Below are 14696 nucleotides of genomic sequence, written 5' to 3' on the forward strand. Positions count from 1 at the left end.
ATAGCGAGAAGATTTTGCTACTTGAAATTTTGATGTTGAAAATTATATGGTCTGACTTATGTATTAGTCTCAATTTGGATTAAAAAAAGCAACACGTATTACTACAGGATAGACTTTATTACTTCAAAGAACAGTTCGCAGAAAACTAGACACTTCTGTTGAGGAAATCATAAGTCTTATCTGGTCACTCCCCTCTAAATGATATTTTTACTTTTATCTTCTCTGTTAAAGTTTAAGACAAAGCAGTGAATAAACAGAAGAACTTTTCTTAACACAGATATAACTCCATTATTTTCTTCGTCTAAAACTGATGGCAACAGACTCTAAAATGAAAAGTGTATTTTGAGTACAGCTAGGATCGGAAAGAAAGGGGTTATTTAAAAGAAGCTGAAGGGTTGCTATGAGAAGCAAGGTAGTAGAAGAGAAAGATAATAAAACACAAAAGAATTAAGAGTGAACAACTGATTTCCAATAGAAATTTAAGAACTGAAATTTAAAATTTTGCGCTGTCATCACAGTTTCACAGGCATTTAATTTAAATCAGGGACAGACTTCCAAACTTGCTGAAATAGGGAAAGTGTAAGTGAAGGAGAGACTTATTTATGGGACAACAACTGATAAAACTTTTTTTGCTTGGTAAGTATACAAATGTATCTAAATCTATGACAGTAAGAAAAAGAAGACAGAAGATCTTAAAGTTGTTGACAGTTGAACACATTTTCTTCATTGTCTCCATTCCTTTCACATGTCTGAAGAGTACATCATATAAAGCTCAAGATTACAGGAAAGGCTCTGATGAATCATATCCATCTCACCATTTCTGAGAAATATGTTAGTAGCAATTTCAGTGCTGAATTTTTCCACAACAGACTTGGAACTAAGCAGGAGAATAAAATGGAAAATCAGCCCCTCCATCACATTCAGTATCTCATTAAGCTCATGGATGTTTGGATTGGTAAAAGCAACTATTTCTTATGGGAGTAAGATTGGGGTAGTGTTTTCTGTGCTTCTTGGAGGAAACATTCATCATCAGGACTGATGCTCTGTGACTTTGAATTTGATATAATGGTCACAAAAAAGCAAAATGTGTTTTATCATCAGTGATACAACTTCAAGGACTAACATACTTATTGCCTCTCTCACTTTCTCTTAAAAATGGTACATATTACTGTAAATTGATAATTATCTCTGGGAGTTTCTTATATGTGTTAGCATTGTTTAGGGGCACTTGGGATGTGCATTAAGGTGAAAAACATACTGAGTGGCTTGTGTATAAATTCAGGCAAACCCCTACAATGATGAAGAGATGAGATTCTCTTCGCAAGGTGTTCCTTCTTCAGAGGAAGAAATTTGGAGTGATGTAAGCTGTTTGTCATTATCAGCAGAGAAATATATATCAGCTTATAAAGAAAGACTTCTAGGAAAAAAAAAAAAATATATATATATATATATATATAAAACACCAAATTTACCTGAAGGTGGAAATGGAAGTTGTTATATGAAGTATGATGTTGCTGTGTGCTCTAATTTGTTCTGCTTTGAGAAAATAAATAAATAAATAAATAAATAAATAAATAAATAGATTTACAGGATCAGTGATAAGTATCAGTGAAAGGGCTTTTTTTTTTTTTTCTTGTCCTTCCTAGCTGTCTGCAGACTGAGCTCTCCTCTCTGTACTTGGTTGAACAGTTCATTTCAAGACAAATTATCTACAGTTACCACTTCTTTCAGGCACCAAGTTCAAGAGCAGTGAAACCTTAGGTTCCCCTCCCAAGCCATGGAAAAGAAAGGTATGACACCAGGGGAAATTCAGACTACTGCAACACTGACCTTATTTTAGTAGTATGTAACACTTCATTGTGTATATGCAGCTGGAGGCTATTACATTCACATTCTGGTGGGAAGGTTATACAGAGGCTCAGACATTTTGATGTTCATAGGAAAGATCTGAGTGTTAGTCGCAAAGCTGAGTGGCAGTGTCACAGTTCAGCTTTAGTCATTTAGCCTTGTCCTCTTTTAAGTCCCATTATGTTCTACAGCAGCAGAAAATAATTTGGAACTCAGAAGATGGAAGCGTTCTGTGCCCCTCATATTTTTCTGCTATTGCATTAGAGTACTGTTCTGTGAAGATGTGTTATATCTCTGTAATTTTTTCTCTTTGCAGAATATTCCCTGGAAATTATTCTGTGCTATGACAACAAAAATCAGTCTGTTCTAGAGGTTTCTTTTGCACAGTTCTGACTTGATGTTACTTCTCCATAAAAATTTAATGGTTTACACGCCATCCTAGCCTATATTTTTTATTTATTTTATCCCCAACACTTTTTAAATAATAAAGTAAGGACAGATTGCCTTACTGCAATATCTGATGTTGTACCATCTTCCTCCTTTAATCATCCTCTAATGCTCTAATTCCCTTACTTTGACTCATGTTTTAAGTCTACAAAAATATTACTGTTGAGCCTTTTCTCAGATATTTGATACTGAGAATATCTGTAGCAATAACTTTGTAATGTCAACACAGACAACTGGGGACAAAGAGCAATGTCCAAACACTGCTATTCCCTCCATATTCATACAGAGATATTAAATCAGAATCCTACACATTTAGTTTAGTCTACATTCCATTTTGTAAGCAAATCTTTCAAACATACTTAAAAAAAACCACAAAAACATTCTATAATTCCCAGGAATTTTATTCTATATGTATAATGAAACTGACTTATATTCTGTGTATGAAACATAACAAGATGGTGCCAAGAGTGGAATAATTTAAGTAAGCTTAATGTCTTGCATTTTCCTTGATAATTCTGTCCTTCTGACCTTTGTTTCTTTGACAGTACTGCACCTCTTTTAAACTGCAGGTGCAAATAATTATAATTGAATTTCTATAGGATATTTTTGGTGTCAAAACTGCTTTCTTTCTTTCACTGTAAGCTACATGGATACAAAGTTTTCTCCTTACATTTTTAGAACTGTTTTTCTATATGGGTTTTATAAGTCCCTTAAAATGCAGTATGGAAATTTAGAAATTAGTTTATAAAACTGTTTCCCAGTACACAGCTGGATGCAAAATATGGAAGTGCTATGGCTTATTTATTTTTGAGGTATATTTCAGCCCCTTCTGTGATATCCAGAATACTTTAACAAAGTGTTGAATTCAGTCCAGAAATTCTAAATTCTGCCTTTGATTTTGGTGGAAGCAGGATAAGCCCTCAATCAGAACTTAAATTTGTATCTGTGTAGAAACAGAGCTTAAGTTACCACCACTGAATAAATTCATTTTTAGTATCTAGTATTGTTAAAAATGAATTCACACAGGGAAGGTAGACTTTCAAAACATCTGGATTAAGCCAGGTTGCTTCTTTATGTATAGATGCATCTCAGCATCAGTAAATTACATTATCAAATGGACATAAACTACTACCTTCTTGTATTACTGCAAGCTCATTTCTTGCATGTTCAGTGTAATCATAATGTTAATATTATTAATAATGCTACTTCCTGTGCACAGATTCCTAGTAACTATTCTTTGAACTCTTTCCATAGCCAGTGCTATAGTGCAGAAAAAGGGATGTGGGAAAGTTGTAGGAGTAAGCTTAGAGAAGAAAGACAATGAAGCACAACAAAACACTTTTAAGTGTAGTGTTGGATGACTTTTCCAATTTCAGAATGCCAGTGAAAACAGTAACAGCACCCTCATTGCTAATGTTCAAGAGTAGTTCTCCTACCAAAAGACTTCCTGCTTCTTTATTTTGACTAGATTCTATTTCTTAGCAGGAAACACTGCCATGTGCTGGCATCCCCATATCAAGATACAACATGTAGAAGAAATACTTTAGGAGAATATGAACAGTAACTATTTTTCAATTTAGTAAATTAATTCAAAAATATTTTTCCATATGGTAATGCCAGCAACTTTGTGCTGTACATTTATTAGCAATATTCTGATAGTTCACAAGAAATCATGAACTCATTCACCTACTCATAGCCACACTCATCAATGCTGATGATATATATATTTTTAATAAATGCCATTTCATTGCCAATAATGATACAGACACTGGATACTTTGTTAAAATTATGAAAGAGTGGACATCTAGGGATCACACACAAGAGTTAGCTTTCATGCAGTTTGGGAAAGAGAATCCATAGAACACTTTTTAAAGTTAATGAGAGTTGAATCTACTGCAAAATCTGAAGCCGTGCACAGAAAATTTACTCCCTGCTGTCAAAAATGTAAACAAAGCATGCAATAGAAAGATATTTCTGCTTAGATTTTATAGAAAAGCTTATTTATGCTCTTGAACTTCTTATATTTTGTGAAGAGGAGAAACTTCAGAGCACAAAGAAAATTGTGCTTTCATTATTTACAGTTTTAAAGAGGCTCAATGTCACAAAAGAAATGAAACTCGGTGGGACAGATGAGCTCTCAATGAAAAAAAAAGTTAAAAATATCCACCATTAGAAGTATTTCAGCAGTGGCACAATATCTTCAACGATTTCTCAGCAGGGAGCTGAGGTAGGCACCCTGCTACTTTGCTTTGCTGTTTTCAGTTTGTCACTCTCTTGTCCCACAGATGCCAAGCAGCTGTCCTCAGTTTGACTTGCGTTCAGGGTCTGGTTTCATCCTTGAGAAACCTTTAAATTTTTAAATAATCAAATTAAAAATATTAAAGCATATTTATTTGCAGTTAGTTATCTTAAGGGCAGAACAAGTAGATAATCCTTTATTTTCATTACATAAATCTGGAATAATGCCCAAACTGTTATGCAATAATCTGTTTTTGTAAAAAGGTATAGAGGGAAAATCCTACATGCCTTCATCATATCGCACATCTCTGCAAAGGACAGGATGCATAGAAGCATTAGAGGCAATACAAAAGTTAAAAGAAGAGCCATAGTTCCAGCATGGAATGAAGACGCCTGATAATATTAATTCCTAAGGCCATGTTATATTTTTATCACAGCTTCTATCGCTTTAAAGTTCCCTTTCTGACAAAGGTATTACAAGAAGAAATCAAGATACACAGATCAAATGCAAGTTCAACAAAGTTCAAATTCAGAAAGGATCTAGAAAATCCAAGCGTAGGACTTGAGTATCCAAATTTCAGAAGAGAAGGAGGTTGTCATTAGGGAGACTGTTGAAGGCAATCTTTGAGAATTCACAAGAGAATATCTTAAAATACATGTTTGGTTACCTCCATGACTGAATTCTTATTTATTTTTTAAAAAAGGTAAACTGAATGCAGTATGCTGAATATGTTTTCATGAGATAATAGTTTCACAACTATAAATTAATAGGAAAATGACATATGTTTTTGAATTATGAAGAATTACAGGAAATTTTTAAAGGCATTTTGCTTCCCTCCCTCCTCCCTGAGTATTATTTTATTAATTAGGAAATGCATCAGTGCCAATTTCTTATACAGTGTGGTTCAAAGTCTGCTAGATGAAACATAACAAGGATTTAACTAATTGACATTAGCTTTCATTAGTCTCTAATGACTCAAATAATGTAATATGAGAGTGAAATAAATTTAGACCCATGTAATATTCAATTAGGATATAATCCAAGGTGGATATTTCACTATTTGAATATTCTTTCTTTCATCAATCCCTGCTGACGATATCTGTCACACATTCCTCAGCACTACATTAGGAGTGTAGTGTTCTTTCACATGAACAACAGGAGAATTTCAGAATGTGAAAAGAAGTGCCATGGTTTTTTTTTGCTTGTTTGTTTATTTTCTTAGGTCAGGTGTTAACTTCTCTTAATATAAACATAAGGGTTGGAAGGGACATCAAGGATCATGAAGCTCCAACCCCCCTGTCAGGCAAGCCACCAACCTCCATTTACTAGACCAGGTTGCCTAGGGCCCCATTCCAACCTGGCCTTGAACAACTCCAGAGATGGGGCATCCACAACCTCTCTGGACAGCCTCCTCCAACACCTCACCACTCTCTTGAGAAAGAACTTCTTCCTAACATCCAACCTAAATCTTCCCTCCTTCAACTTAAAACAATTTCTCCTTGTCCTGCTGTTATCCACCCTTTCAAAAAGTCATAATTCACAAATATTAGTTCTGTCTAACTTCTGAAAGGACACTTCTGAATGTTCCATTGTGCATTTTGGACATTTTGAAGTGTCTTCTCTTTGTTACATTATGAGCGTGGCAATTGTTTCTGAGTTTCATATCATTCACCTTTGACAAGACTGAGAGTTATAGAAAAGAATCATAGTATGTCTTGGAAAGGGAATTATTTTTTAAAAGCTACCTTAAAGATCATCTAGTTCCAACCCCCTTGCCCTGGGCAGGTCTGCCACCCACCAGATCAGCTGCCCAGGACCCCATCCAACCTGGCCTTGAGTGCCTCCAGGGATGGGGCGCCACAGCTTCTCTGGGTAGCTATGCCAGGGCATCACCACTTTCTGAGTAAAGAATATCCTTCTCATGTCTAATCTAAATCTCTTTTAGTTTAAACCTGTTCCTTCTTTTCCTATCACTATCTGCCCAAGTAAAAAGTTATTCTTTATCTGTTTTTAAGCCACCTTCAAGTACTGAATGGTCTAATGAAGTCTCCCCAGAGCTTTCGCTTCTCCAAACTGAACAACCTCATCTCCCTTAGAGAACAAATAGGATATGCACTTACTGTGCAGATCTATTGTTTGGCGCCTCTGCTCATAAGCAATGCACTGAGATCTATTTAAACATCCTCAGGGGCGAAAAGCATGTAGAATTTGCAGGAAACTGAAAAAGGAAGATGAATGTTCTCAGCATCCTCTGAAAAAAGAGTAAAACTTAATTAAAATGAAACAAAACACTTATGGCATTACTTTGGCCTGACAGATATTGAGACAGCTATTTAAAATGCATGCTGAAGATGTTTATCACTTGATAGAAGAAACTTCTCCTTCTAAACTGAGAGTCTTAGTTCATATGCTTGCAGTGGAATAAGAAACACTGATCTAAAACTCTACTGTCCAAACGTAGTAGTAAATTAAAAATACTAAAACATAACTAAATCTTGTAATGGAGTATTGTCACAGTCATGACAATGGTATGTCCTATAGGAAGATCACAGCTTTTGAAAATTTTATACCCATCTGCCTAGCTTTGTAACTAAAGTAATGAATGGGAAAAAAATCTGATGCTATAAACCACAGTCATTATACATATTTGCTAGAAAACTCTACCAAGCATGAAGAAATAAGTGCAAAACTGCACAGGCTACATTGCATGAGCATGATGTTCTGTGCAGTCAGTGCTCTCATGCTTGAAACATGATGCCTTGTAAGGAGAGAATATCCTCTTACCACTTACCTCAGACTACTGTTATACCCATCTTTAGTTCAGATGAGGACAAACATTCCAATGGGACATGCTGTAGGAAGTGATCATGTCTTACTGAAAACTGTATATGGAAAAATCTGAAAATGCCTTCCATAGATTAAAGACAGAAATTTCATTTAATTATATATACATATATATAAATTGTGTGTGTGTGTATATATATATTACAATCTGTAGTTAAAATGTAAATATTTACTAGAAATATCATTGTTTTTTAATTTTATTTTAAGAAAAAATGCTTTAGACTTACTGTTCTTTCTTTCTAAAATGAAGGAATACAGATAGATTTAAAGAAATCTCTGAGGCCTTTGATAAGAAGATACATATCTATTGGTATTTTTAAAAGCCTTTATCCTGTGTCCTTTTTAATAAAATTCTACAGAACTCCTATGCTCTTCTCTAGATGCAGGAATACCTCTAGCTGCTGCAGTCAGTTATTTTCTACATTTAGTGCTTCCTCTATACTTCTCTTGCCTTTCGCAAACAGAACTGAGCTGCTTCACTGCAAAACTTAAAAACTCTGATATAGACACCATTACTCATCTGATGGTAAAACTGAACCTTCTGCAATAGCTCCACTAAGCTTTTTTCCATTAAAATATCTCTCATCAGTCAGGAAATGTGGACATACCTTGATTTTAAATTGCACTTCATGATTTAATAAAAGTAACTTCAAAAGTTGCTTAATATTATGGATAAAATTTCAAGTTACTTAGCAGTCTCCATTCAAATTATTTAACAGTATACAGCATAAATTTAGATTTAGGTATAGTTTTAAGCTCTTTTTCTTTAGGAATAAACGATCTGCAATTGCACAGTTCTACACCAGCATGCATCAGTACAGGTTAAGGCATGGGTGTCCAACACTGTGGCTTTTCAGGGATACAGTGAGTGAAGAGAAATTGTCTACAGCTGCCTCTATAAGATTGTTACGAAAGTAATGACTCCTATTTATCTTCATGAAAACTACAACAAAGAGTGCAATAATCCTATTTGATAGAGCAAATTCACAGCTACAAAACACTATTTTTTTAACATAGATACCACTATTAGCTATGCATGTTCACCAGCTATGAACAAGCTTCTGCATACCATGCTTGTAAAATCCACACCAGTGAAGGTGATCCAATATTGCTGTGGTCACTGCTGAAACCACCGCTCATCACCTCACTGTTCTCACATCCACAGTTTGGTCTCCATAAATGTTCAGCAAGTATCAATGAATATCAATGGATGCAACTTTTTCCAAGTGGAGAAATTCAATGACACACTTTTGCTGCATATGTACTTTAATGGTTGCATATGTACTTTAATGTCAGGCACCATTTTGTCAAATTGCCCCTCTGCTGCCATACCAGTGACATCCATCTGTGACACCACGGGTCAATATCATAAAATAGGAGGCATTACTTTCAGAGCAGCCCTCATAAAATATGTAGAATAATTAGTAGTATAATTAATTTATATAAGAAAGAAAACTATTTTTTAACCTATTGAAAAAGAGAGCAACAGAAACATAAAACTACTTAGATATGTGGTCTTGTTTTTGAGTAGCAAACGCATGAGGCTGGTTCAGTGGCAGTGGTTGCAATTCTTAGTGAGTTCTCAAGGTGTTCATCAGAGACTTTTGATGAAATTTTACTCCTGTGCTACTTCTCCCATGATATTTCTCTCTGGTAAGAGAGGGCTTATAAAAATCTGGTAAAGAGACATGATCAAATTTTGAATTGTAACTGTACATTCCATTTGAAAATTTCAGGTAATGTATTTCTGTCGACTGGAAATGGAGTTGCAAATAAAGCAAAAATTGTTTTTTTGTTTTTTTTTTCATTTTTTTTTTCAATCTTGAAACCTATTTTCAAATCTCTTTATCAAAACAGAAAACACAGATGCATATTTTTTTTTTTGCTGTTCATAGGACTGTGTTTAGCCAGTGTATCAAAATACATACAATTATTTGCCATAACTTCAGTTAACACTTCACTCTGTTCACTGGTTTCAGCCAAGACAGAGTTGATAGTGCATCCATGCTCCGTTGATACTGAACAATTTTGCACGTGGGGCTTGTCCAGGCAACTCAGTGGAGAAGAGCCAGCACCATAGTGATGGGGGGCAGAAAATGGACACATTGTGAGCTGTACTTGGCCTCATGTGACCTGTAGGATATAGGTTGGACAAACATATGTTAGGGGCTGACCTGCTGAAAGGAGCTCTGCAGAGGAGGACCTGGGTGTCCTAGGGTAGAACAGGTTGGCCATAAGCCAGCAGTGTACCCTTGTGGGCAAGAATGCTAATGGGATCCTAACGTGCATTTTAAAGAGCGAGGCCAACAGGTCAAGGCCAACAGCTCCTTTTCTTCTCTGCCCTCATGAGGTCACATCTGGATCTTGTTCTGGGCTCCCCAGCTCAAAAAAGACAGGGAATTACTGGAGAGAGTCCAGCAGAGGATCACAAGGATTATTAGGTCCATGGAGCATCTCCCATATGAGGAAAGACTGAGAAACTTGGGACTGTTCAGCCTTGAGAAGACTGAGAGGGAATCTTATCAATGCTTATAAATACCTAATGGATGGTGTTCAAGTGGATGGGACCAGGCTCTTTTCAGTGGTGCCCAGTGATAGAACAAGAGGCAGAGGGAATGAACAGGAAAATAGGAAGTTTAGTATTATCTTGAGGAAAAACTACAGTGCAGACAGAGCACTGGAGCATACTTCCCAGAGAGGATATGAATATATCCTTCTCTGGAAATTTTCAAAACACACTTGGACACCTTCCTGTGCAACCTACTGTAGGCAACCTGCTTTAGCAGAGGATTGGACCAGATAGGAGTACCCTTCCAATCTCTACAGTTCCATGACTCTGTGATCTTCATACACAAAGATTTTAATTGTACAAGCTCATTAGCAGCTAGTTAATTTTACTATTGGAATGTTTTCTACTTTAAATGTCAGAAAAAAATGAACAATAAATAAAATGAGTTTTAGGCATGTATGCAAACTTACAGAAATGGTTCTAATACAAAATCAAATGGAGATGCACATGTACTGTTGCTAGATAGTAGCTGTTCTATGCTATTTCTAGGTCTTCCTGTTTCACGGTTTAAAAATCTAAGATGTTCTTTAGGGTGATAAGATCAAAATTATGGCAGGCAGAAGAATGAGAGCACTGCATAATTTGTAAATTCCCATTACTGAATGGTCAGCAATTAGGAAAATGACAACTGGCAGGCATTTTAAGAAGAAGAAATCATTTGTAAAGGTTCACTTAATGTCACTATTTTGACAGTTCCACACGTATTAAAATAATTCATTCCTAAGCTGATCTTCAATGGTGGAATAGATAAGCAGAAGCAGACAGATTCACGGAGAAATAATTCTTGACTAAACATATTTCAGCAATACTAATATTCATTAAACCTGAATACTGTCAACAGGAGTGATGTAACCTCCCTGGCACAAATTTCATGAAAGGAGAATGTTTTACAAAAAAAACTGAAAAATACATCACTTTAAATATCTTTTGTGCTAGGCAGGAAGAATAGGTCTATGGAAAAGCAAAGGCAAAATCTGCGGTACAACAAACAGGAAATCATTATTATTATTAGACCTCTCTGTAAGCAAAGCAAGACCCTATTTTGGTGTTTCAAAACATCTTTATAGTAGATGATAATCTTCTACCTTGCCTACATTTTTAAATATGTTATCATAAATACTGTAGAAGTTTCTCAGACCCTTCAGAAGAATAATGAAGAATAACCATTTTACGATAGTTATTTACAACTGGCACTGATGTAATTTACATTAATCAGTATAAATTAAAAATCAAACATATAAGATTCTGAGAGATCTTAACAATATATCATATGATGGCAATGATATATTTCATATTAAGCATAGCATATCCTTTCCACTTTCTTATCTGCGTATGGGAAAAGGAGAATGCGACTTTCAAAGGCTACTTTAAGGTCAGAATTTCAGTATGTGATAAAAGAAGCTCATTCTTTATCTTGTAATGAGCTCAGTAGGACCATCTGATGTAGGCCAAATGGTCAGAAAGAAGTCTTTCATCTCTTACAGTCCTGCAGAATTGCTCAGCTTAGTTTTTATCAATTTTTATTTTTATTTTTCTCCAAACGAGCACCAATAATATTCAATATTCATTCTGCTTTGAGGTATTCAACTATTACTCCCATCATTTTACTGATAACTGTCACAGTTGCCCAAATAATGACTTTATGAAAATAAGACCAGTGACTTGATTTAACAACACAAATACCACTTTTTAAATGGCTTCACTTATGCCTACAGTCCACTGAGTTGGTGAAAAAATCCATTATGAAACTTTAAGCCAGTAATAAAATGATCGGGTTTTACTTTTCTCTTTCATCAAAACCAACAACTGTTTGGTGATTTGTCGGTTGTTTTGTGTTGTTGTTGTTGATTGTTTCCATGTTGGTTTCTAGCATCAGCCAGTTGATATTTCTGTAATGAGATACTTTTTCTCCTCCCTCAAACTCTTCAAGGGCATGATTATCTCTTCATCATATGCTTTACTGAAAACAGTTATCTGCTCATAATGTTAGCATAAAATACTGTATGCAGTGGTGTTATAAGACAACCAGAAGGACAATTCCCTGATGAAAATGTACTCTTAATTCCTTTCTACCACTACCACCATTCTCTTTCAGCTCTGAATTTCCTAATTCTGATGAACTTCTGTCAATCCTCATTTGGCACATGTCATATTGTTCACACCACTAACCTCCAAATTTAACATGCAAGAAAGAAGTTATGATGTTCAAAGCTTTACCCTTCCAAATCTGAATGGACTTTGCTGACTCCATTGAATAATGATTAGACTCAAAACCGTTGTCCAATATAAATGTAATTAAAATTCTCTAATCCCACACTGCAGCAAGGAAAGCTTTTTTGGAATCTGAGCATTTCTCATCTTCACATCATTCAGTTGTATACTGCTCTTAGCAGTAACACATTTCTTACTTCTGTGACTGCTTTGCCTACTCAGCGTTATGAGCTAGACTGTATCGAACAGAGAAGAATTTTACCTTTATGCAGAAAGGCTAAGCAACAAGAGCTACAGTATTTATTTTTCACTTTCTTTCACTTTGTTCCGGCTTTCAATACTGTAGCCAATCACTCTGTCTGAATTTAAATCAGTGTCTGTGTCATTACAGAATACCTTGGAATCAATTTTATTTATTTATTAATTGTTTTTTTAAGAAACTTTTGTCTTATTCCAATTCTACATCTTACCTTTAATCACAGGAAGCTTGAACTGTTCATCCCAATATGCTCTCCTTGGCAAATACTGAACGCTTTTACAAAATTACTTACAGTTTTGGCCTTTTCTTTCTTACATGTGCAGTGACGTTTCTTGGTCAATTTTGCCATCTGTAGGAAAAAAACAAACAAACAAACAAACAAAAAACATTACAAAGATGTGAGAAAATGTAAAATCTTTAACTCTGTTCTGAAATCTGTTCTGAAATATCTGATATTCAATTATCTAGCCTTGATCTGGAATTTTCTTTTTGCACCCTTTCAAATAATGTTGGCTCTGTATCTTTTATTGTCCAAACTTTCACCAGGAAAATATTTACTTTGGGGGGGGGAATAAAAATATTTGCAAGATGAAAATTTGTAGTGGCTTACACATTATTCCCATACAGTATAATGAAATAAGGTGCTTTTGCAGTGTTACAGATATAAAGCAAAATTCACATGAGTCAGCACATCAATAATTTCAACATAGGCATATAATCTAGTAGAATCTAAGTGTCATTAAAGAAAAGAAATGTGTTTGAGCTTTGTCAGAATTATTTTATAAAGGACACCCATTTATTTGTCATAAAATGTCTGCTTGGATTCTTTTGAAGTTGTCTCCTGATTTAATGCAAAAAAAAAAAAAAAAAAAAAAAAAAAAAAAAAGGAAAAAAAAAAAAAGAGAGATAAATAGTAACATAAAATATGATACGTTATTCAGTTTAACTTGCCTCCATGCTTAAGAAGTGAATCACTAATTGTTAAGCTACTAAGAATATAATAAAAATCTCTGTATCCAACAGAATCATTCGTATATACACATTTTCCCAAACAAGCCTTTCAGAATTCTAATCAAAGAATAAAAGTGGTTAAAACTCTTGCCATCTTCTCTCGGTGAAATAGATACTGATAACTTGATATCATTTTCTGTCCATGCTGGTCAAATATGCAAACTGAAGCCAAAAGACTCCCTTCCCAACAAAAATACAAACAATTGTTCAAAACCCCAAATCCCTGGCTAAATCAATCTTAAATATCTGCAAAACATTTGGAAAATGTGAAATTGCATCACCTTCCATATGGTCAAGAAATTTAGTGTCAGTTTGGCAGAAAATGATATTCTTCTGACAGCAGAATGGCCACAAATAAAACAGAATCTGAGCTGACCATATGATTGTACAATATCATATTTTAATTTATTGTCTTTACCTTACTACCATGAATACCCAAACTGGCAAGCTCAGCATTTTTTATTTTATATTCTTTATGAGATCTGCAAAAGTCTGCAACACAACTCAGAACTGCCATAGCTTTCCACACTATTTCTTGCTCTTTCTCTCTGATGATCTTCTAGAAAGCCTTGAGAGCAAGTTTTCTCTGTATCCCTTTCTAAAGCCAATGTCAAGTGGTATTTTTATTATGTCAGTCTTAAATTCTTATTCAAGTGCCATCTGAGGTTGTACTCAGTTTAACAAATCATTTATGTAAAACCGATTCTTCGGTACATCACAAGAGTATCCAACAACATAAGAATTAAAGGTCAGTTGTTATCGACAGATGGTATCAATAGAAAGCATTGATCTGGAATACACTGTGTTCAGACCCTGCCCTATATTCTGTAATTGCTTTGAAGATGTGAAGAGGAAATCCAAAGACAAAATATTTCCCCAGCATCTTGATATTTAAAAAAAAAAAAACAACAAACAGAGTCACACTGAGCAGATATGTGGGCACTGTGCAGACCCTTTTGTATGCAAAGACCAACAACTAGATAAAATCTTATTCAAAATGAGTTGAAATTTGGGGAGGAATAAGGGATGTTTCTTATCTGTGCCTTTCTTTCTGTAGGCGGTCATCTTTTTTTAATGTTCTTCCTGGAGTTAAGAGTTATGGCATTTTTTTAAGCAGTAACTGTATAAGAGTGAAGATATATATGAATTCAGGTGGCTTAATTAAATCTGTTGAGGAGTGGAATAACATAGAGCTAGACAAGGGTTAAATAATTAAAAGAGGAATGACTAGAAGGAAGAGGGAGGTGATTATCCTCCTCTACTCAGCT

At 34.9% G+C, this 14696-nt stretch overlaps 1 long non-coding RNA gene across 1 annotated transcript in view; it reads left to right on the forward strand.

Moving 5' to 3' along the window:
* Positions 1 to 1649: 1649 nt before the first annotated feature.
* Positions 1650 to 14696, forward strand: part of LOC116652892 — a 30220-nt gene continuing 17173 nt past the window's right edge. The window contains exon 1 of the long non-coding RNA XR_004306087.1: positions 1650 to 1790. This is a non-coding gene — a long non-coding RNA (uncharacterized LOC116652892). The remainder of the gene's footprint in view (positions 1791 to 14696) is intronic.

The sequence above is a fragment of the Coturnix japonica genome, chromosome 2 (assembly GCF_001577835.2).
Source record: "Coturnix japonica isolate 7356 chromosome 2, Coturnix japonica 2.1, whole genome shotgun sequence".
Lineage (NCBI taxonomy): Eukaryota > Metazoa > Chordata > Aves > Galliformes > Phasianidae > Coturnix > Coturnix japonica.